The 22,358-nt window shown below is 40.1% G+C and overlaps 1 protein-coding gene and 1 long non-coding RNA gene across 14 annotated transcripts in view; one reads left to right on the top strand and one right to left on the bottom strand.

Annotated features, from left to right (window-relative positions):
• The window catches only part of Dlg2 (discs large MAGUK scaffold protein 2), a 1,859,766-nt gene that overhangs the window by 1,036,905 nt on the left and 800,503 nt on the right, over window positions 1-22,358 (bottom strand). The gene's annotated exons all lie outside the window — the stretch shown is intronic.
• On the top strand, window positions 13,333-14,915 carry LOC143267705 (uncharacterized). Its single transcript, XR_013043125.1, has 2 exons — window positions 13,333-13,507; window positions 13,689-14,915. It is a non-coding gene; the product is annotated as an uncharacterized LOC143267705 (long non-coding RNA).

The raw sequence follows: 22,358 nt of genomic DNA, 5'->3' as shown, positions 1-22,358 counted from the left end.
CCAGGAGCCAAAGTAAATCTCTCATCCATTAAAGAACAGCAATGCCCAACACACTTGTAGAAAGGGCAAAAAGGGAACAACTAAAATGATGCTAGAGTGCAAGGTGGCACTACATCATGGTTTACTTGCAGACAAATGTTAGTGCTGGAATTTTTGTGCATACTGATGGAGATAACAAGGTTGTATAAGAGAGAAAGCAGGCTAAATTTGCAACTAGAACAGTCTCTTTGTCAGTAAAGTGAACCGTAGTCAAGGAGACAAGTTGCCTTGGAATCATGTAAGTAGGTGCTATCTATTTCTCTAAAATGACTTCCTGTCCACTTAACAGCACTATGAGGAGACATATAAACATCTTGAGATCATGTAAGTGGAAGCTTTATACGTTGAAGGGCACTATATCAGATAACATGTCTGAGAATCTCTGTTATGCTATATTGCCATCTGTGGCATCTGGACAATCAATTCTGCCACAGAGGTTAAATCAGTTGTACTATGATCTACATCTGCTATTTTAAGAGTTTCAGAATAGCCACATGAGCCAGCAATAATAGTTCCTCGTTTTTCATGACTTATTCTAACAGGAAGGAGATAAACATAAGTGAGTGATAGAACTCTTAAATGAAAGCCACACTTAATTACTCATCCAAGCACTCAAGTAAGCCCAATTCATAATGATGATCCAAGCTTAATGAAACGTTTTACCCCTGAATTATTCTGTCACTTCTAATTGTTGCGGGTCACAGCAGAATGAAATCCCAGAAAAGCATTAGGTGTCATGATTGTACTTCTGGGTAGAGAAAGCAAATGAAAATATGTGAAACTTAAAGTTATTGAATGACTTCAGCAACTACATTAAATATAACATTCAGTTTACAAACATTAATACACAACACAGGCTCTCTCTCTCTCTCTCTCTCTCTCTCTATATATATATATATATATATATATATATATATAGTCATCAATAAACATTGTCATGGAAGCATATTGTGTCTCCAGAATCATCTAACACTACTATTTACTGCTCTTGGCCACTTGAAATGTCAGTTCAAAAATATATGAAAATATTTGCTGAAAAAGCATTTTCTTCTCCAGTAGCTAACAATTCTCATATTTAGGAGAATGATATATTCCTTAAACAAGACATCATTTGCTAACTGAAGGTGTCATTTACAACAGTAAATTAATTATCTTTCCTTAGAAAAGTTGTTTAGATATAGTAATGCTGCTTGTGAACTATCATTATAGTATAGATTCAGTTAATATTTTTGTTATTATTGTTTAGAGGGTATAAAAAAAGAACTGAGTTTCAGAGCTACCATCCAGTAATATCCAGCATATTGTTATCCAATAATAAATAAAGGCAAACAACCTGAATTTAAAGGGTGTTATGATAATTTATTTTCACATTAAACTTACTCATCTATCTATAATCTAAGAGAAAAATAAACCTCAAAGTTATGTCACGTTCAAAACATTCATGTAGCAAAATTACAGTAGCAGGTTCTACTGGAGGGCCTATGACATCCCCAGCCATGGGCTTTTGACCATTGTTATAGTTATAGATATAAAATTCTCTCCCATGGATCAGGCTTCAAAACCCATCAGAAAGTAGTTAATTGCCCTATAAGAGTCATGTCGCTATTGCATCAGTAGCACATCTTGTCTAGTAGGTTGGTGTTGTAGCATACTGGGTCCAGCAGTAGCTATGACCATCAACATCTTTTCTTCTCCAGCCCACTGCATAGCACCTTCCAGCACTATAAAAACTGTCCAGCAGGAAATGAGTTCTCCAGTCAGATAGAGATTGATTAGTCTATATCTTTCAGCCAAAGTCTGTAATGTCTTCATTAACAGGGTCTTAACGTAGTTCTAGTATGAAATCCAAGGTAGGGACTCCAGACTTCAGTCTTTGTTGTTCTGGAGACCCCTTAGTCCTTCCTGACCAATAACTTGCAGGGAGGTTCCTCATACCTTGCACTGCTTTGTGCATTTAACAAGTTTGATCATTTAATAAACAACATCGTCAACACATATAGGGTAATTACATTGGAACTGTTTTTTTTTAATAAATATGTCTATGGCATTAAAGTACTCTCAAAATATTTACACTTTTACCAATAGACCTGAACTGCTCTCAAACTTTCTCAGAGAACTTCTTTTTGCAGTGAGAAGCAGTTAATGGAAAAAAAAAACATAGTCAAAGTTCTAAAAAGAAGAGACTGAGTTCTCAGCCCTTAACACACACACACACACACACACACACACACACACACACACATACACACACACACACACTTTTTTTTCAACACTAAACAGGCTCAGGAAACATTATGGAAGAGGAGATGGAAAGTGTGTAAGAGCTGAAGGATACGGAGGAGTGCTATGAAATACTGCCTTCTGAATGCGATGTGGCCATCACACTCATAAAAACAATGGGAGCTGCACAAGACCTACATAAGATCAAGCTAGTGAAATGTCAGGCCTAGATGAGATAGGCTATTTTAAAGTCCCACCCCTTACTGAGGAGCTATAGGCAGAGAATAGTTGCTAGGGGAGCAATAACCATTTTTTTTGGTAGAATTTGGCCACTGGGTAGGTTTCCCATACTCCTGCAGATGACCTCACACTTATGCACATACAAGCAGGCATGAAGTTGGGAGAGAAGGAGAATATGGGGGAGTTGGAAAGTGGCAATGAGGAAAAGACGTGATAATATTTCCTTGTTTATACACATGAAAAATCTCAAAAATAAAGAAAAATAACCAATCAATTATCTTATCTATATTTCTGATCAATGGTTTATTCATTAGACATAATTCAACATGCTATATACTTTAATTCAGTTTGTAAAATGAAGAAGGAAATGTATGTATTAAAGTATTAAAAGGTTCATGCATCTTTGTGTGTGTATATACATATATGCATATATACATTTGTGTTATCCTAATGTGTAAATACTTTAGCAGCCATCTGTCTTCACACACACACACACACACACACACACACACACACACACACACACGGTCTTTCAATGGCTTGGGGTACACTAAGCTTGATAGCCATGATCCCCAAGGATCTGCCTGATCTTTTATAAGGTTTCTAGATGAACAAATGTAGATCCCATACTTACTTGACAAACACCTTAATGACTGGGCTACCTCCACAGCCACAAGGATCATGCATATAATGAAGTTACAGTTCAGTGACTTCAGAAAAAGTAAGCAAACATAATTCTTATATAATATGATAAAGAGGAACAATGCTGATATGCTCCAGTCTAGGCTGGGAATATGGCATCAAAGAAGATGAGTTAAAAATAAGAGTTAGATTATCAGGGAGTATGTGATGGTATTTTATGTGTGTTCTAACAAATAAAGCTTGCCTGGGGGATCAGAGAACAGAACAGCTACTATATTAAACATAGAGGTCAGGCAGTGGTAGCATATGCCTTTAGTCCTAGCATTCAGGAGGTAGAGATTTATCCAGGTCTCTGTGAGTTCAAGGCCACACTGGGAACAGAGCCAGGTGTGGTGGCACACATCTTTAATCCCAGCACTAGTTAACCATAGAATTCTGGAGGTCTGGGCAGACAGGCAGGAAGGGATAGAGCTGGGTGGAAAGAAGAAGTGATGTTGCTGGGTGGAGAGAGGAAGTAAGATGACAGGGCACAGAAAGGTATATAAGGAGTGAGTATATAGGAAGTAGCTCTCTTGGGCTGAGGATTTCCCAGGGGTAAGAACTTGTGGCTCGCTTGTTCTATTCCTCTGATCTTTCAGCTTTCACCCCAATATCTGGCTCTGGGTTTTCAATTAATAAGACCATTTATCAATTGGTGTTACAGGAGAATAAACATCAGTAAGGTGATGAGATGAGACAGCTTCAGGGTGAGTTTATGACTGGAGTTTAAGGTATGAAAATATGGTCTTTGTAGCTACAGACAACCTAATGAGTTAGACCAGTTACTTCTCAATTTAATAACCCTTGAAATGAGAGTGGGGGTGGAGGGTGTTGACTTTTCAAATTGGTTTTATGTAGAATAGAACAGATTATTTCGGTAAATAAATTGCTTAAGATAATGTCGTGGGCTGTAAATTTTTAGGATATTGTTCTGATAATAAAAAAAATTATGAGGGTGATTTTAGCAGCAATAACTATACTTTACAGTGGGTTTCCTTCTATACTTTATACAGCACTTTCCAGTAAATCAATTTATTGAAGCATCTCATAAAGTCTGACAGTCATGATGTGTTAATGTAAGAAGAATCAACTCTGAAGTCAGAAAACCACCACAGAGTTTACTAGAACTTCTGGACTATGCTGTCTTTAAAACACTACTTAAGCCTGGATGGTCCATGTTTGATCGAAAGAAAACGATGACAACAGCACTTTAATGGCCTGCTTAGCACAGACATTACAAAGATAAAACTGCATTTGTGAAGATGCTTGGCAACTCTTAATATTCACGTTCAATGCATTTGAGTCACTGTCTCTAGCTACGTTTTGAAATAGAGATTTTCTTTGGTTTTTCCCATGAGAAAATTCTTAGTTTTTTACCATTATGAAAGTATTTTCCAAAACATAACCTTTTTAATGATTGATTCTGGATGGATGCAAGTAATTTTGCCCTTCTCAGATGTATTTTTCTAATTGCAGCCAGTGTAATTTTTGTAAAAAGGTAAAATGTGATTATGTCAGTCCCCTTAATAACATTTTGTACCCTCTTCTTGATTAAAGGTCCTTTGATTCCTGGCTCCCTTGCAAGTGTCCACAAGTAACTTTAATCACAGAAAAAATTAATATTTTAGAAATATGCCAGATTTCATTTTCCCCGCTTCAAGTTTCCCAATGCCTTCTCTTTCTTCTGTTTTCATTCATTCAAACATTTGAGTATTAGGATGGTGATATAATTGTCATCATTTTTAAAGGTGAAAGTAAGCACTAGTAATTCCTATACAGAAAAAAAGTGACCACCAGGATTCACTGTAACTTGACACATGCGATTAACCTAGGGTTATATTCTGAAACTGAAGAAACAACACATTTTGTCCTCAGAGTTTAGTAGAAAAATGAAGATTGAAAGCATGTTGTAAAAGTTGAAATAGGTATGTGTTTTTGTAATGGGAACTTGAAAGAGGAGCACTTAAACTGCTATTGGGAAATGGAAATCCAGAAGACGATGTACATACTGAAGCCAGAAGGTTGAAGTAAGTAGGAAAAAAATAATGCAATTAAATAAATATTTCTGTGGTTGTTCTTATTAGAAATACACAAGATTCTATTCAGATGGATTACATTTTTAAATATTAGAGAGAATAGTAAAAGCGTTAAATTTTTACAATCTTTATAAGAGAAAATATTTCATACACAAAACACTAAATATGTCATGATAGAAAAGATCAATAATTTTTACTATATTAAAATCAATAGCATAATCTATAAAGTAAGAGGAGATACTTGTAATAGTTGTAATAAATAGAGTAGTATCCAGCAAAGAACTTCTATATCAATGAGCAAGGGATAGTGCAACAAGAATGAGGTGAACAGTCTGGGCCTTTATTTCACAGGAGCATGAATGCTGAATAAACACTTTACAAATCCTCAATATTATTCTCCACCAAGAAAATTCAAAGTAAGAACTCAATGCCATGCTTTTGCTTTAATAGGCAAAAATTAATATGAATCTGTGAATCTGATGGAATTTTCATGTTGAAAAATAAACAAAAAAATTCTTGAAAAGTCATGGTAGATAAGCATAGGTCAGATCCAGCACATTTAACATTATCTGCCCTAATCTTATAAAGGCAAACATATGAAAATTTAAGAGACCCAGTAACTCTATCAAACAGAATCTTATGGGTAGATGACAAGAAATACTTAAAATACTGAATATTGTTGCATCATTTGTAATACCAAACTTTAGAAATAACTCCAGTATCGCTTAGCAGAAGAATGAATAAATGAATAAATGATGTTCCAAACAAATCAATATATGCATCGGTAAAAATAAATAACTTACCATGAAAATCAACTTAAAAATTACATAAAATGTAATTAAAAATGAAAAAAACAAACCACCAAAGAAGTCATGAATTAAATTCTGGATGTAGGTACTCATGCCCTCAAAAGTATTGGGTCTTTTTCTAATTCTTATTTAGTAAAAAAAAGGTTCATGAGAATGTGTTTATAGTATTTGTTTATATAGTGATTTTGCTTCTCATGTTATATTTTAGTTATCAAAGAATATATAATTTTAAACAAACTAAAATATTTCTCTTACAGATAAAATATCATCATAGAAATGGAAAAAATTTCATGCTGGCTTCTGTTGAAAGAAAGAATAGATCCAGATGAGACTGGAATCAGGAACTGGGAGATGATACCCATGCTGTAGATGGTACATTAGATAAGCAGTAGTTGTGAGTATGTATAAGGGGGATATATTATCTTATCTACTGAGAGGGATCATTTTTCTCCCCTGAAAAGTAAATGGGCCTCCCTAGTATACTGCATTTTCTTATTCACTCATTGAGTGAAATATTTATGGGGCATCAAAATTAAATTAGGCCCACGGAGCAATGTGCTCACTGGTCACCAATAAGTGTTTAGAGAGAAATAAATATGCAAGCAGTTTAGAATGAAACTAAAAGCAGGAGGTACTAGCTGATGAGCTGCATTGTTTCTCAATTTCTTCCCAGGGGCATTAGCAATTAGTTGGGCATTCTGCGCAGCCCTAGTGGCCAGCTAAGGAAACTAAAACTGATGGGTATCAATAGTAACTGCATCCTAGGAACATTGAGAATGGGCATGCAGAATATGTTTTTTTTTTTTCCCTGAGAGTACTATCATGCTAAAAATCATCAACACAGAATACTGGAAAATAATCCCACTGTGAATTCATTCAAGTCCTTAGCATTGTTCCTTCATAGTATCTCAGGAGAAAGAGCAGGTGAGAAATTTCTTGTTGAAACTGTGCATTAATAAAATTACATTCTGATGTTGTTAGTCTCTAAAGGCTAACAAAAATGCAAAACTGATGGACAAATCTCACATTCTACCATCAAGGGGGATTGTTTGATATATAATTTACCAGGTGGCCACAGAAAATGGGTAGTTCAGTGTTTAGGGATTTTGCTTCGAAAGCAACTTTTGCAAAAAAAAAAAAAAAGTCATGATAGAAGGTAGAGAACTATCTTCCTCTGTAACTGAGAAAAATACTTATATTTCACTAGCAATTTTGTCCTAGGTAACTTTCTTTTTTAACAACTTGGAAAGATAAAATACTGTTTGTCATGAGATAATAGCTTCTGCTGCTAACAGTCTGTGACTGTACCTCACCATCTATAGCAGAGGTCACTAATACTAGGTATTATAACTGGAAGCAGGCTAAGCATGGGAAATCTTGGATAGAAAACCTAAATGCTATATTTTAAGGCCCATTTGCTTATTTATGTGAATGTGTTGGTGTCTCTGTGTATGTATTCTATGCATGTGTAGTTTTGGGCAGAGGCTAGATGAAGGAGTAGGCTCCCTTAGAACTGGAGTTTCAGGTTGTTGTGAGCTGCCAGACATGGGTGCTAGGAATAGAACCCTATTCCTCTGGAAAAGCAACAAGTTATCTTAACTACTTAGCCATCTCTCCAGCTTCCAAACACTACTTATAAATCCATGAAAAGAATCTGTTCTTGAAATGGTCTGCAGACTTTATACCCCGGTTTTGATGAATAACCTGAAGAGTCTTATGTCTCAGCTACAGGTATTAGGTGTTTTGAAGCAGTGGAGGAGACACCATTACAAAGAGAGTTTCATAACAAGTATGACTGTTATGTGCAGCCAGAAGTTTTCTCCGGTCCCACCTGCCCCACAGCCCCACAGCTGCATATAAAAAAATCACTCAGGCACTTAATACTTTTTACAAACTGTATGGTCTATGGCAGGCCTCTTGCAAGCTAGCTCTTATATCTTAAGTTAGCCCATTTCTATTGATACATGTTTCGCCACATATTCCGTGTCTAACCATTCTGCTGGCATGTTGTTCCATGGGCACAGGCTGGCATCTCTCTAGACTCTGTGGAATTCATAAAAGAATGGCAGAGTTAGAGCAGTAACATATCAGTACATTGCTAGAGATGAAGAAATGATTTGGGAAGTTTAATGACTTAGTGTTAATCATGGAACTTCTATTTCCGAACCTCATTTTCTAAACTCCATAGTCATCACTGTACATTTTAATTGTTAAAAAACTACCATTAATATATAAAACTTGCAATAATTAACAATATATAATATAGAAATTACATTAAATATAAATATTAAATATGTTTACATATATATATAATGTAATATATAATGAAACATATGTACATGTGTCGCTTTGGCTGTCCTGGAATGTGCTCTGTAAGCCATGCCCCCTTCAAATTCAAAGATCTGCCTACCCCTGCCTCCTGAATGCTGGGATTAAGGCATGTGCGACCACCTCCTGGCTAAAATACACTATTTTAACGCAGAATTAAATAATATTTTATATACAAATACAGTACTGATATCCCTATTTCAAGTTATTAAACTAATTTGACACAGATTCTGTCCTTAAGTACCATATTAAAAGCACCTTTCCTTTTCTCTGTGTGGATTGCACAATTATCACAGTATTAAGATCATGTGATACTACACTGTAATTTATTTACTTCATTGTCATTCTTCTCTGTGAGGTCCAAAAGTAGTTCATAGCTGAAGTGCCTCACTTTTGTGTCTTCAGTATCTTGCTAAGTGCTCTTAGGCAGCACTCGGAGTATTTGCTGAGAGTTTTACTAATGCTATGAACCATAAGAGGTAATCATAGAATAAGGGCTATGGCCAGACTACCTTGGATTTACTTTACTTCATTGAGTCAAAGATTTAGGAACAATATTAGTAGATAACATCTAGGTACTAAGAAGTTTCCTGTTTTTATGAAGAACTTAGGAAAATTCATAGTTTGTTCCATACCTGTACAGAGAATCTGAAGCATTAGCAAATCTGTTACCGCAATCTTGTTACTACTACTACTATTACTACTACTACTACTACTACTACTACTACTACTACTACTACTACTACTATCACAAGTACCAATATGTTTATAGCTAGTTCTAAAATGGGATTGTATTTTACTCCAAGGAATTATTTTAATATTTTCAATGATACTTATGGAGCTTCAACAATTCCCTGAAACCCAGTGAACATCTAGCAAATGATTATTCTGATCATTTCTGTTATTATGACTAATACAGTAACTTTCAGGGTGACCATTGTGGCTGTAACACCCACTAGAGCTTCACAAACTGATCACACAAGGTTCATAGATATATGGTGTCTACCAAATACATTCTCCTTAACATAACAATACTGCAAAGTCACCACTGTGACATAGCAGAGATAGAAACAAAGGAGCAGAGATTTTCTCAAGTTTTTCCCCAGTGTTGTTCATTGGCATTTTCAATGACGCTCACAGGCCAAATGGTGTTTACCTCAGATCCACTCCATTCCATGGTGTAAAAATGTTATGGTGAAATAGGCAAACAATATAGTTAACTGTTCTAAAGCATCCAATTTTCACTTGTGGTGATTTGGGAAAAAAAAATGCACCCCAAAGGGAGTGGCACTACTAGGAGGTGTGGCTCTGTTGGAGTAGGTGTGGCCTTGTTGGAGGAAGTGTGTCACTGTGGAGACAGGCTTTGGGTCATGCCAAAATGTCTGCTTCAATTGTTCTGCACAGGCTGCCTGTTCATTGCTTCTGATTAGTTACCAATATGACTAGGCTAATTATGTAGTTTCCCTGCTCAAGTTACACTAAGTATCACCTAGAAATTAGAGATCAAATCCATTCTAGGATCTCTTCTGAGAGTGTTTGCTTGAAACTTGTTGTTGCTCAGAGAACACAGTTAAGGACCCACAAGAGCCAGACCTCATTTCTATGGAAGGGACATGATAAAAATACTAAAAGTTCAGACAGAAACACTTTTGGCCTAGATTACCCTTATTTCAGATTCGAGTGACAGACACTTGCCTAAAAATACCAGTATGCAAAAAGATATGAAGTCTGAAGTCACTCACAGTTTTGACTGTTTTCTTGATTTATTAAAACCAGCACCTTTCAATGATGAGACAGGCTAAAGTGTAGTTTGTGGAAGATAACTAATCTGGAGTCCTAGATAGTCATTCAGATTACCATAAATGATGAACGAAAAGCACCACACAGAAACAATATTAACATTGTCTACTTTCCCTTAGATTTCCATGTAAATTTAGTAGATTTTTGGTTCCAGGATGAAGAACCAAATGCCAAACACACTGTCTTCTTTGTCTATGTCATTATCACTCAGATCACAGTCACTTTAGCAGGTATTGCTGTTATATATTGTGAAATATTTTAAGACCACCAGTGGGTGACTTGATACCCACTTGATAGTTTATTCTGATGATTTTTCTACATTACAAGTAGATTGCCTCTCCATTAAATAATGTGGACACACACACACACACACACACACACACACACACACGAGTTTCTAGTTCTAGAGATTGAACCCAGGGTCTTGAATATACTAGGCCAGTGCTTTAGTATTGAGTGAAATTCTCATCTCTGTGGCCTTTAAAAAACTACCAGATCCCCAAAAGAATATAATTTAAGCTTATCAGTATTTTATAAATTTTTATTATTGAAGGAAAATACCCATAATTTTATGTGGGAGTTCTCTTCTCTGCTACCCCTGCAAACAGTGTACTGGACAGAATTCCTTTTCACTTTCAGCACTTGATAGATGGGGTGGGAGGAAACCATGGGCAGCCTGTGCAGCAGTGGGAAAGGCCATAGTTTCTGGTATCCTCCTCCACATCATTGATTCACCCAGCAAATGTGCACATTTGGAAGCATGGGGGACCTGAGGCAGAAAGCTGGGGGAGCCACTCTCTGCTCATGACTCAGAAGTCTGAAGGCAGCACAGCTTCACGATGTAAGAAGCAGAAAAATAGTTTGATCTGAAATGGAGAAAGCGGGGGTGAGGGGGGAAGTTCATGTCTTTATAATGAAAACAGCACTGTCTGGAAACCCAGCAGGAAGGTTCATGGAACCTTGAACGGAAGTCAATCTCTGTACTATCCGGAAGTGGCTATGGGAGAGCAGCCAGTACATGAGCAACAAGCCCCTGCTACACCCGAAGGCTTTCTAAGCAGCGTTCTAGAAGCACTCTCTCCTCCACACTTGTTATATTTATAAGCCATCTCTGGAGGCCAAGTGAGTCATCGACTACATATTTAAAATATCTGGAACACACTATACCGGAGCCTAAAACTGGCAATTTCAGAGGTATTTGTTTTAAATACAGTGTGACACAAATCGTTTATTCAACAGTCTTATTTGGTATTCCTTTAGTTTCCTGTATTATTACTAACAGAATGTTGATGAATGTTGAAAGACCCCCGCACCATTATGAGGACATGGGGCTTTGGGCCAATGAAATGCGCCCCCCCCCCCCCTATAACTTGGCCTTAGAAACGCCATTCTGCAGGAATCAGAAAAACAGGAGTTCACAGCCATAGCCAGCTACCCGGCCTTGACAGAGATAGCTATGGCCAGCCTTGAGAGAGATAACTGTGGTCGGCGGCCTTGAGAGAAAGACAGTTAAGTCAAATCAGGATATTTTATGGCTGGCCCCCTGGCCTTGAGAAATAAGCAGCTGGCCTGGACAAGGCCAAATCAGCCACACACATACGACCCCAAGTTCACCCTGGCCTTCTTTGAAACAACCAATAGGGACCCTGTAACTATGCTTCTCGCTTCTGTAACCGCGCCTCTGCCCCTGGGATCCCATAAAAAGTCCCCCTTGCCCTAGGAAAGCGCGCAAGTCCTCCAAGAGACTTCGCCCCAGGTACCTGGTCTAAATAAACCCTCTTGCTTTTGCATCTGATCTGTGGTTTCGGTGTGTTCCTTGGGGTTGGGGTCTCTCCCGGAGAAAGATCTCAGCCGGGGGTCTTTCATTTGGTGGCCCGTACGGGGATTGAGACCCCTCCCTGAAACCACCGACCCACCATCAGGAGGTAAGCCGGCCGGCCTTGATTTATGTCATCCCTGTCCAGTCTGAGGGTTGTCTGTTTGTCTGAGTGTTAAATGTTGTTTGTTTGTCTCCGCGCCTGCGTCTGATAATCTGTCTGTGTCAGTGGATCTGAAAGGGGGGACCGACGGGTCTGGACTTCGCCGCTGAACCCTGGGAGACGTCCTAGGGGAATCTGGGAACCTGGAAGACGTTCCACGGTTCATCTGAAGTGCCCTCTGTGGCACGGTCTGAAGACCCCTCTGGGGGCACGGTTTTTCTGGTTTTGCTTTCGGTTTGGAACCGAAGCCGCGCAGCGAGTGTTAGTCTTATTTATATTGGTCTGTCGTTTTTTTTTGTTTTCTGTTTAACCGTTCTCCTCTTAAAAACAGCCATAGGACAGACTGTCATCACCCCCTTGAGCCTCATGCTTAAACACTGGTCAGACGTAAAGAAAGACACGAGCCAACAACAAAGGAGTCGTAATCAAGAAAAAAAAAAAATAGATCACTCTTTGCGAGGCCGATTGGGTTAAAATGGATATAAGATGGCCTCATCAGGGAACCTTTAACCTCAGTCTTATTTCACAGGTGGAGAAAAAAGTTTTTGCTTCCAGTCCCCATGGCCACCCGGACCAGGTCCCATACATTGCCATGAGGAGACTCCTGACAACAGAACCTCCCCCATGGGTTAAGCCGTTTCTCTTCCCCTCGGCCCCCCGGCGGCAGCAGCGCTCGCCGAATCCCGGAGCCGAGGAAGCCAGATCGGCGGATCCCTCCCACTCCCTGTTCCTCCCTAACCCCACACCAGCAAGTCTTTTCCTCTCCCCGCGGGCCGCTGCTCCGGCGCAGGCGGGCGCGCGGGCAGGCTTGCAGGCGGGGGCGGGAAAAGAGAACGCACAGGCGGGCGTGCGGGCAGGCTTGCAGGCGGGGGCGGGAAAAGAGAACTCGCAGGCGGGTGCGCAGGTGGCAGCAGGTTATGGCGCCGACGCGCAGGCGGGGCCGCCGGGAAGCTAGGGCGCCGGGACGCCCCCTGCCCAGTCCCCGCAGGCCGTCAGCGGTGATGGCGGTGGCGGCGGCGGGTGCCGGAGCTCCCCGCGCCTCCTCCCGTCCGCGCGGCCGCGGTGCGGTCGCGGGGGTCCGGGGCGGCGCTGGGGGGGCTCCCCTCCCTCCGGCGGCGCGCGCGCGCGCGCGGCGGCCCCCGGCGCGGCTGGCCGGGACCCGGGCGGCGGAGGCCCGCGGCGGCACAGGCGGGGCCAGGGGCGGGGCCGGCGACCAGCCGGACCCGGGTGGCGGGGAGCCTGCGGCGGCGCAGGCAGACACGGGATGTGGCAGGGGCACGCAGGCGGGGCCGGGGATGGGGTCGGCGAGGGACCGCCCCCTGGCCGGCGACCCGCAGCGATGTGCCACGACCGGCTCCGGCCCAATATGGGGAAGGTGGCTAGGGGGCGGCGTCACCCATGGACGCCGAGTCACCCCGCCCCAAGTGTTACAACCCCCCCGACAGCGCCGGAGGGACCGGCGGCTCCTGCAGCGGCCCCCAAACAGCGGAGGATGAGTTCCTGCTTCCTCCCCAATTGCCGGTCGCCTACAAGGAAGGCGGGACAAAGCAGCGAAGCCCTCCAACTGATGCAAAAGACGGTGTAAAAACCCCTGCCTGCCGGGAGCAACTGAATCGCCCGGTGGTGCCTCACCCATTCAAGATTGGGGACTCTGTCTGGGTCCGACGCCATCAATCTAGGAACCTAGAGCCGAGGTTGACGGGACAGCGGCTTGGGTCCACACGTCACATGTAAAGGCTGCCAAGGAACCCGACGAAGCTGAGGGCACCGAGACATCTAGTTCAACGCTCTCCAAACCCACTAAAGATAAGACTCACCCGGGGGTCCCCTTGATCCCCCTAATAGTCCTCCTGACATAAGGAGGGACATCACCAGAGAGCCTGTTTCCCTGACGCTGGCCCTGTTACTGGGAAAAATTACCATAAATAAAATAGCTACTGGGTAGATACAAGACTACAGCCCTTATAGAAACCGGCCAATTCAGACAGCTCCAAGTAGCCATGCTCAACAGAAATGATTTAAAAGATAGTTCCAAAGGTTACCGTGGTTTACGACCCTTGTCTCCACCATTATGGGCCCCCTAATCGTCCTCCTGCTCATTTTATTGTTTAGGTCATACATCCTCAACAGATTGGTGCAATTCATCAAGGATAAGGTTTCTGTTGCCCAGGCTTTGATCCTAACCAAGCAATATCAGAGGCTCAGACAGTTAGAGATAGAGCTAACCCCTTATTCTCCATCCTAAAATGAAAGATTTCATTTGGTACAAAAGAAAATGGGGGAATGAAAGACCCCCGCACCATTATGAGGACATGGGGCTTTGGGCCAATGAAATGCGCCCCCCCCCCCCCCTATAACTTGGCCTTAGAAACGCCATTCTGCAGGAATCAGAAAAACAGGAGTTCACAGCCATAGCCAGCTACCCGGCCTTGACAGAGATAGCTATGGCCAGCCTTGAGAGAGATAACTGTGGTCGGCGGCCTTGAGAGAAAGACAGTTAAGTCAAATCAGGATATTTTATGGCTGGCCCCCTGGCCTTGAGAAATAAGCAGCTGGCCTGGACAAGGCCAAATCAGCCACACACATACGACCCCAAGTTCACCCTGGCCTTCTTTGAAACAACCAATAGGGACCCTGTAACTATGCTTCTCGCTTCTGTAACCGCGCCTCTGCCCCTGGGATCCCATAAAAAGTCCCCCTTGCCCTAGGAAAGCGCGCAAGTCCTCCAAGAGACTTCGCCCCAGGTACCTGGTCTAAATAAACCCTCTTGCTTTTGCATCTGATCTGTGGTTTCGGTGTGTTCCTTGGGGTTGGGGTCTCTCCCGGAGAAAGATCTCAGCCGGGGGTCTTTCAATGTAAACCTTCTTTTACTCATAAAGCACTGGATAAATAATTTTCAACTCCATCTGAATCATTACAGAATTGAACATATTTACTATAGGCATCCGATTGTGTGATTCTATATTGTTCTGTTACTGTAAAGCAACATATATTTTTGATACCCCCCCTCAAAGTAATGAACCAAAAAGTAAGAACTTTGGCTGTGGAGGCAAAGACCTGAGTGTATACTGGCTATAGTCATATACTATGAATTAACCATGGAGACACACTTTCACAGCCAAATTCTGGTCCTCTGGTTCTTACAATCTTTCCACCCCCTCTTCCTGAATGTTCTCAAACCTTAGGTGCAACTGTGTTGTACATGTATCCACTGCTGCTAGGTGGACCACCATGATCGTCACCACTGTCATCTTTGCAATTTGACCCGCTGTGGCTTTCAGTAAAGATCTCTTTATTGCAAAGAGAAACTTCTCTAATGAGAGCTGAGCTCTACACCTGTTGTATAAGTATTTAGAATGGAGTTGGGAATTATGCTGGTTTATAAAGTGCCAGTAGTAGGTTCTTTTCTAAGATTTATCTAAGACATCAGTAGTTGCCTAGGTATCCAGTACCAGTCATGCTTAAAGCCAGAGGCTAGTCTTCTCCTAGGATTAGATTTCTAGTTGATTATCAAATACCAAGTGTTCACGCTGAATCATATACATATAAGCAACACTAAATGGACTCAACAGGTTATACTATGTGTGATTTTATATATATATATATATATGTGTGTGTGTGTGTGTGTGTGTACCTGTAATACCTGTAATCTTAACAACTGGGAGATGGAAGTAGGAGAATAAGAAACTCAAGCCCACCTACATAGGGGGATATGTACATATATACATATATACATATATATCAACATACACACACACAACACACACACATATATATGGAGAGAGAGACAGGCAGACATATATAAATGATAGATATTTTAATAATAAAAATTGCAAAAAGACCATGAATTTGAGAGTGAGCAAAGTGGGGTGGGGAGACAGAGGAGGAGTTTGAGGGAGGAAAAATAAGGGAGGGAATGTTATAATTACATTCTAATTTTAAAATTAATTGTCCATGCTAAATTCTTTTCTCTTCAAGACTCAAATGTGTGGAGGGTCTCTGCAAACATGACTCTCAGCAGAAGGTCAATCCAGAGGAGATAAAAAGGAAATTAGGCTCAACATGACTTAGTAACTGGTGTTGGTTCAAACTTAAGAGTCTGACACTGGGTAGTTTATTTCAGGCATGCTTAAGTACAGTACAATTTTGAAAAATATGTTTCTTGGTGGTAAGTAAGTGTGTACAGCAAAGATTAAGGCATAACTAAACCAGCACTTTTGTCAGGTACAAGTAACATTTTCTCTAAAACTAGGTTCTATAGATTGACTGAGGAAGCAGGCACAAGGTAAACAATGCTACTGGTAAGGTTGTTAATGAGGATGTTGCTAAAGATTCACTGAGACGAACAGACTCAAGATAAAGTTCTGGGGGACTAGTGAGGCTTGGCCATACAGATAGCACAGGAGTCACTTGGATATTAACCACTTCTATTCCCAGCCTGGGTGGAAAACAGGCTAAACATCTCCTTCCTTTGAATAGAAAAATGTTAAAGAGTATTTAACATTTCTGGTTTTCCTAGTGCTTATCTGTAAACACAAGTACCGTAAAGCTTCCTGCACAAATGCCTCTTCTAAAAAGTGCAGAGGTATGTAGAACTTTAAGGAGATATTGTAAATAATACTTACCAGTGTGTGTGTGTGTGTGTGTGTGTGTGTGTGTGTGTGTGTGTGTGTGTGTTTTGTGTGTGTTTGCATATGGTCTGAATGTGGGGTGTGTGTGTATGTGTGTTTGCATGTATATTAGCATACATGTGAGTGCAGATTGCATGTACATATAAATGTGTATTTGAAGGCCCTAAACTGAAGTCAAGTGTCCTGCTCCAAAGCCCTCCTCTTTTAACTATTCAGGGAGAGTCTCACACTGAGTCTAGAGCTCTACCAATTTTGGCTACTCTAGCTAGCTAGCTTTCCCAGGCCATCCCTTGTCTCTCTACCTTTCCAGAATTCAGATTACAGGTGGCTGACACAGGTTTCTAGGTTTTTAATGTGGGTTCTGGGGACTTGAACCCTGCTTCCCATGCGTGCATAAGTAAGCACCTTATTCAAAGAAGCAGCTCCTCAGCCCCTGAGAAACTGTTGTATGCCAAGCACACTACATACAGACAATGCAAAGAAATTATGGCATCATCTCTGTTCTTGGAGGACTCACTGCTCTTTGAAAACAATAGCATGGTCCTTATCAAAACTGATCTTGAATAAGTTGTTGATTGAAAATTTAGGTTAATAATTTAGCTATAATTACAATTTATCCTAGGACATTTTTGGATTTTTTTTTTACTATTTACAAAACAACTCTATATGATATTCTTATTGTAAGAACTAAGTAAATTTTTTTGATCTATAGATTTTTTTTGATGTGTAGATTGTTTCACTTTCCTGCCTAAATATGCTATATCTTGTATCTAGAATGTTCCCTGTTAAGTTTAGTAAATTTTTCAGCATTTTTCTCCAAATCTCACAAACTCACAGGCAATTGAAGAGCCCCTACTGCCTAGTTTTGGGACAACATATATAGCTTTATTGCAGAAATCATATAGTAGGCTAGGATAGGCTCTCTTACTTGAGCAAATAACTCCTGTTTGTTTGTGTTTCCAGGCATAACAAAATGTCTAATGACAGCAATCAGTCAGTTAGGTGGGTAGTACAAACCTGTAATCTAAGCAATTGGGAGATGGAAGTAGGAGAATTAGAAACTCAAGTCTACCTACACACACACACACATATATACATACATATATATATATATATATATATATATATATATATATATATATATATATATATATATGGAGGCTATAAATTGTAAAGAAAGCAGGGTACATTGCATGTGAGGGGCTGGAGAGAAAGAACAGGGAAGGGGGAAATGATGTAATTATATTGTAATTTTTAAAAATAAAATTATAATATGAATGTACAAATATAAGAATGAATGAATGACAAATTATAATATGTATAACAGAACAAAATAATGCATGGTCTGGTGTGGTAAAGACAGCCAAAGATAATAGTTATGGTAGAGAAAGAAAACATGCTCCAGCTCAAAATTAAGGTTTCGTCAGTTCATTCATCTAGAACAGCCTCACAGCTTTCTGCACAAGGCGAGGCTTCTCTAACAGGAACATCTGGTTTCCAAATTACATATTCACAGCATGAATCCTTCCTCTCCTGGAACAGCCTGTTAACTATAGTATAACCACTGCTCTGTTTTTCCCAGAATCTCCCATTCCATGAGACACAATAGCCAATTTTATTTAGTTGGGATTTTCTGACCTTTATAAACAAATTCTATTCATGCCCCTTGGATGCACATCCCTCTGAAAAAGCCGTGTCAGCTCAGAATCCAGTGGTCAGAGGAATTATACAGTATTTTAAGAATTATTTGAGAATGAAAGGGTACTCTTTTCTGTTCCTTGATTCCTATTCATATGTAATCGCTAAAACTAGCCCACTTCAGACAGTAGCTGTGGGATTGCTAGCAGCTGTCACTGGAGATGTCTCCAAGTGCTTCAAGCTGACAGCTCCTAGGAGCCAACTGAGACGCTCCACTGCTGGGTTCATTTGATCATTTTGGCAGCTACGTCTAGAAAAGTTCCCATTCTTCATATGAAAACTTCGAAAATTTCAAGTTCTTCCTTAGGCTCTAAGATTTAGCGAGTTACTGAGGATCTCCTTCTGTTCTGTACTCTTATTTTCACAGGAAAGACATCGCACCTAACCTTTTCACCCCTGTTTCCCACCACCTGATAGAATTTTGACAAAGTCAGGACTCACATGCATTTGCACAGGGGCACACATGCACACATGCACAGTACGCACACTTATGAGTGGACATGAATGGAAAGGGAAGAAGGAAAGCCACAAAGAAAATTGTCAGGATGAAAAAGAGAGATGGAAGGAAAGGAGGTGGGAAGATCAAAAAGGAAGCATTTGGAACCAGATCCTCACATCATTTTCTATGAAGAAAGAGAATCTTAAAATAACTATAAAAGGGCTATCAAGAGAGATGAGGGGGTGAAGGAACTTGCCACCAAGAGATCCCTAGGACTCATGTGGTTGAAAGAGAGATTCTACTCTTTAAAGTTGTCCTGAGTTCCATATGTATACAAACACACACACACACACACACACACACACACACACACACAAATAAATTTGAAAAAGTAAATATAAAGTAATGACAAATCGTTATCACTACTATGAATATAAATATATATCTTTAGGAGCTGAAGAAATGGCTCAGCAACTAAGAACTCTTAGTGCTCTTGTAGAGGACCTGTGTTTGGTTCTCAGTGCCCACATGCTAACTTCTGTTCCAGGAGACCTGATGCCCTCTTCTGACCTATGAGGGCATCAGACATGCACATGGTAAACATACAGACATTCAAGAAAAGCACTCAGATCCATGGATGAACGTTATCAGGCTCAAAAAATGAATGGTGGCCTTTAATCCTTCCTCTTACTGACTTCAATAGATCCGGAGGCTATCATGCTTCAGCATCATTTGTCTCCCAGGCCCCCATGGTACTGGACACAATTCATCCATTTAGCCTCAGAAATTCTAGTGGTTATCCAAGAACCCTGCAGGTAAGAGGGATGGTCAGAGTCAGAGTCTGGGATCGCAACTTGGAAGGGGCTGCTGGGTCTTTAAAAACTGTTCAGGAGCTCTTGATGGTGTATGCCTTTAATCCCAGTACTCAGAAGGCAGAGATAGGTGACTTTCTTGATTGTGAGGCCACTTTGGTCTACATCGGAGTTACAGGACAGCCTGAGCCACATAACAGACACTGTCTCAAAAACATAAATTAAAAGTATATAACCCGTTTGGAGAAGTTACTCTATTCTCCTGCTGAATTCTCAGGTTAAGTTGAAAGTAATTTTTTTAACTTAGTGCTATTATAAATTCTTCTTCCTGCACTTTTATTGTGAGTCTTATTTGAAGTCTATTGTACATGTGATTTGGTTATTGCTTTGTTTTATTTGCTTGTATGTTTACATGGCCTTCATACTCTTTTCTTTTATCTTTTTATTTTGTTTTTGTTTTTGTTCATTTGTTTTTTGAGACAGGGTTTCACGGTGTAGCTTTGGCTGGTCTGACACCCTCTATGTAGAACAGGATGGCCTGAACTCATAAAGATCCACCTGCCTCTGTCTCCTGAGTGCTGGCTGGGATTAGAGGTACGTACTCCCACACTCAGTATCCTATACTTTCTTAATACCATGTGCCATAGCCCTGACAATGTAAACAACATTTGGATATGGTAACTTTTGAAAGAACTCAATGATGAAGACTATTTTAAAAGAAATGAATTCATAATTTAACATTCAAGAACAGCCTTGACACACACATTTGTTTTCTTAGGAATAATATGATCCTGTTCACACTTTCTAATCTGCTTTTCTTCACTGGTGTATTTTGAAATGTTCTTCCATTAAAATTCACTTCGGGATATTTATTTCTGATGTCTGGACTTGGCATATCCTAGCAATTGTTTATAGGAGTGAGGGCATGAAGAAAGCTGTGCAGCTCCCACATCTATCTGTCTGTCTACTCACTTCACTCGCCACAATCACTGGCCTTTCTTTACCTGATACTGAATGCCAGCCAGTCAGAATGACACTGTATCATTTGCTTCTCTGTTGGAGGTTTCTGGTTGGTTCTGAGTTCTCAGATACATGTCTCATATAAAACCATACATATTTTATCCATTTTGATGGAGTAGAAGGGTAGAAAATGGGAATTCTGGTGAGGCTGAAAACTACAAAGTATTCACTATGTCATGTATGTATCTTCTAGAGTCAAATTACTTTTCATTTCTATTCTTTCAGGCCTACATTGGTAGCTAGCCCATAAAACACAGTCAATCCATCACTGGAGGTTTGTCTAATAAGTGAATTAAGATGAAAGGTAGTTAAGCAGAGTGGACACAGGATAATAGAACTTCTTGACCCTCTCACCCTGTTATATAATTTCAAAAATAATAAACATTGTGCTGTAGAGAAAAGAATGTAGGATTCAGACAGAAAACCACCAATGACAACATAACTTTACCTATTCTCTTTTGTTGTCTATTAAATGGTCTCCAGAACAATACCGATATAGAGCAGTTATAGTAATGAACAGGAGGCACAATTCAGCCAATTATGGAACCTGTGTCTTCAAGATGTCTTAAGACTCACAAGTTCATGCAACAATTCTAGTTGAAAGTCTGTGTTAAAAGAGGCCATGCCTTCTTTACCAACACTTCCTCAACACACATAAAATGGTGCTGATGATGACGATGATGATGATGATGAGAAAACAAGATAAATTCCCTAAAAAAGGAAAATTTGAAAGATTTGAAAGGAATGTCCATGAAAATGGAAATGTTCGCCAGGTGGTGGTGGTGCACGCCTTTAATCCCAGCACTCGGGAGGCAGAAGCAGGCGGATCTCTGTGAGTTTGAGGCCAGCCTGGGCTACCAAGTGAGTTCCAGGAAAAGGCGCAAAGCTACACAGAGAAACCCTGTCTCCAAAAAAAAAAAAAAAAAAAAAAAAGAAGAAGAAGAAGAAATGGAAATGTTCTGGTACTCCTTCAAGACCATATAACAGAAGAAAAACAAATAGAAATGTAAAACTTAAGTGGGAATAAAATTTGACTTCTTAGCTGTGTAATTTTGGACATGAAACTTTATCTCTGATACATGTTGTCTCATGACATTTTTCAAATAACTGTTTCCACAAGCCGGTATGAAAATTAAGTAAAAGAAAGAGTAAATGTTCTACTATAGCATGTGTTCATTAAACTCAACTTTCCCTACCTTCTCACTACCACCAGTCACCCCACATTTATCAGTAACAGGGATACATTTTTCATACAGCAATTTTGTGTAAGGTGTTGTCCACTGTCAGATTTGAATGTCAAAATACTGAATAGAAGTTTACTGTGTTGAAATATTTATACCAGACCTCAAACATAAAGCTAAACCCATTTTATCAAAAGCTTAACTTCATTGACAAGCACAGCAGACACTGTAGGCATCCTGTCAATCTTGATTTCTCTTTTAAGATAAAAACAAACCAGTCCTCATCAATCATTCCACTGAAGTAGTTCTAACCCTGGAAAGTAGAATTGAATTGTATGTTTTGTAATGCTTGAATAAAAAGTATTATTAATAATATTTCTTATGGAACCTTCTTGTTTTGAAGTCAGCTGACCTAAAGGAGAGAGTGCTCATTGGAAACAAGAGT

This window comes from Peromyscus maniculatus, chromosome 1 (genome assembly GCF_049852395.1).
Source record: "Peromyscus maniculatus bairdii isolate BWxNUB_F1_BW_parent chromosome 1, HU_Pman_BW_mat_3.1, whole genome shotgun sequence".
Classification (NCBI taxonomy): domain Eukaryota; kingdom Metazoa; phylum Chordata; class Mammalia; order Rodentia; family Cricetidae; genus Peromyscus; species Peromyscus maniculatus.
The sequence above is the reverse complement of the archived record's forward strand: the minus strand, read 5'-3'. Positions and strand labels throughout refer to the sequence as shown.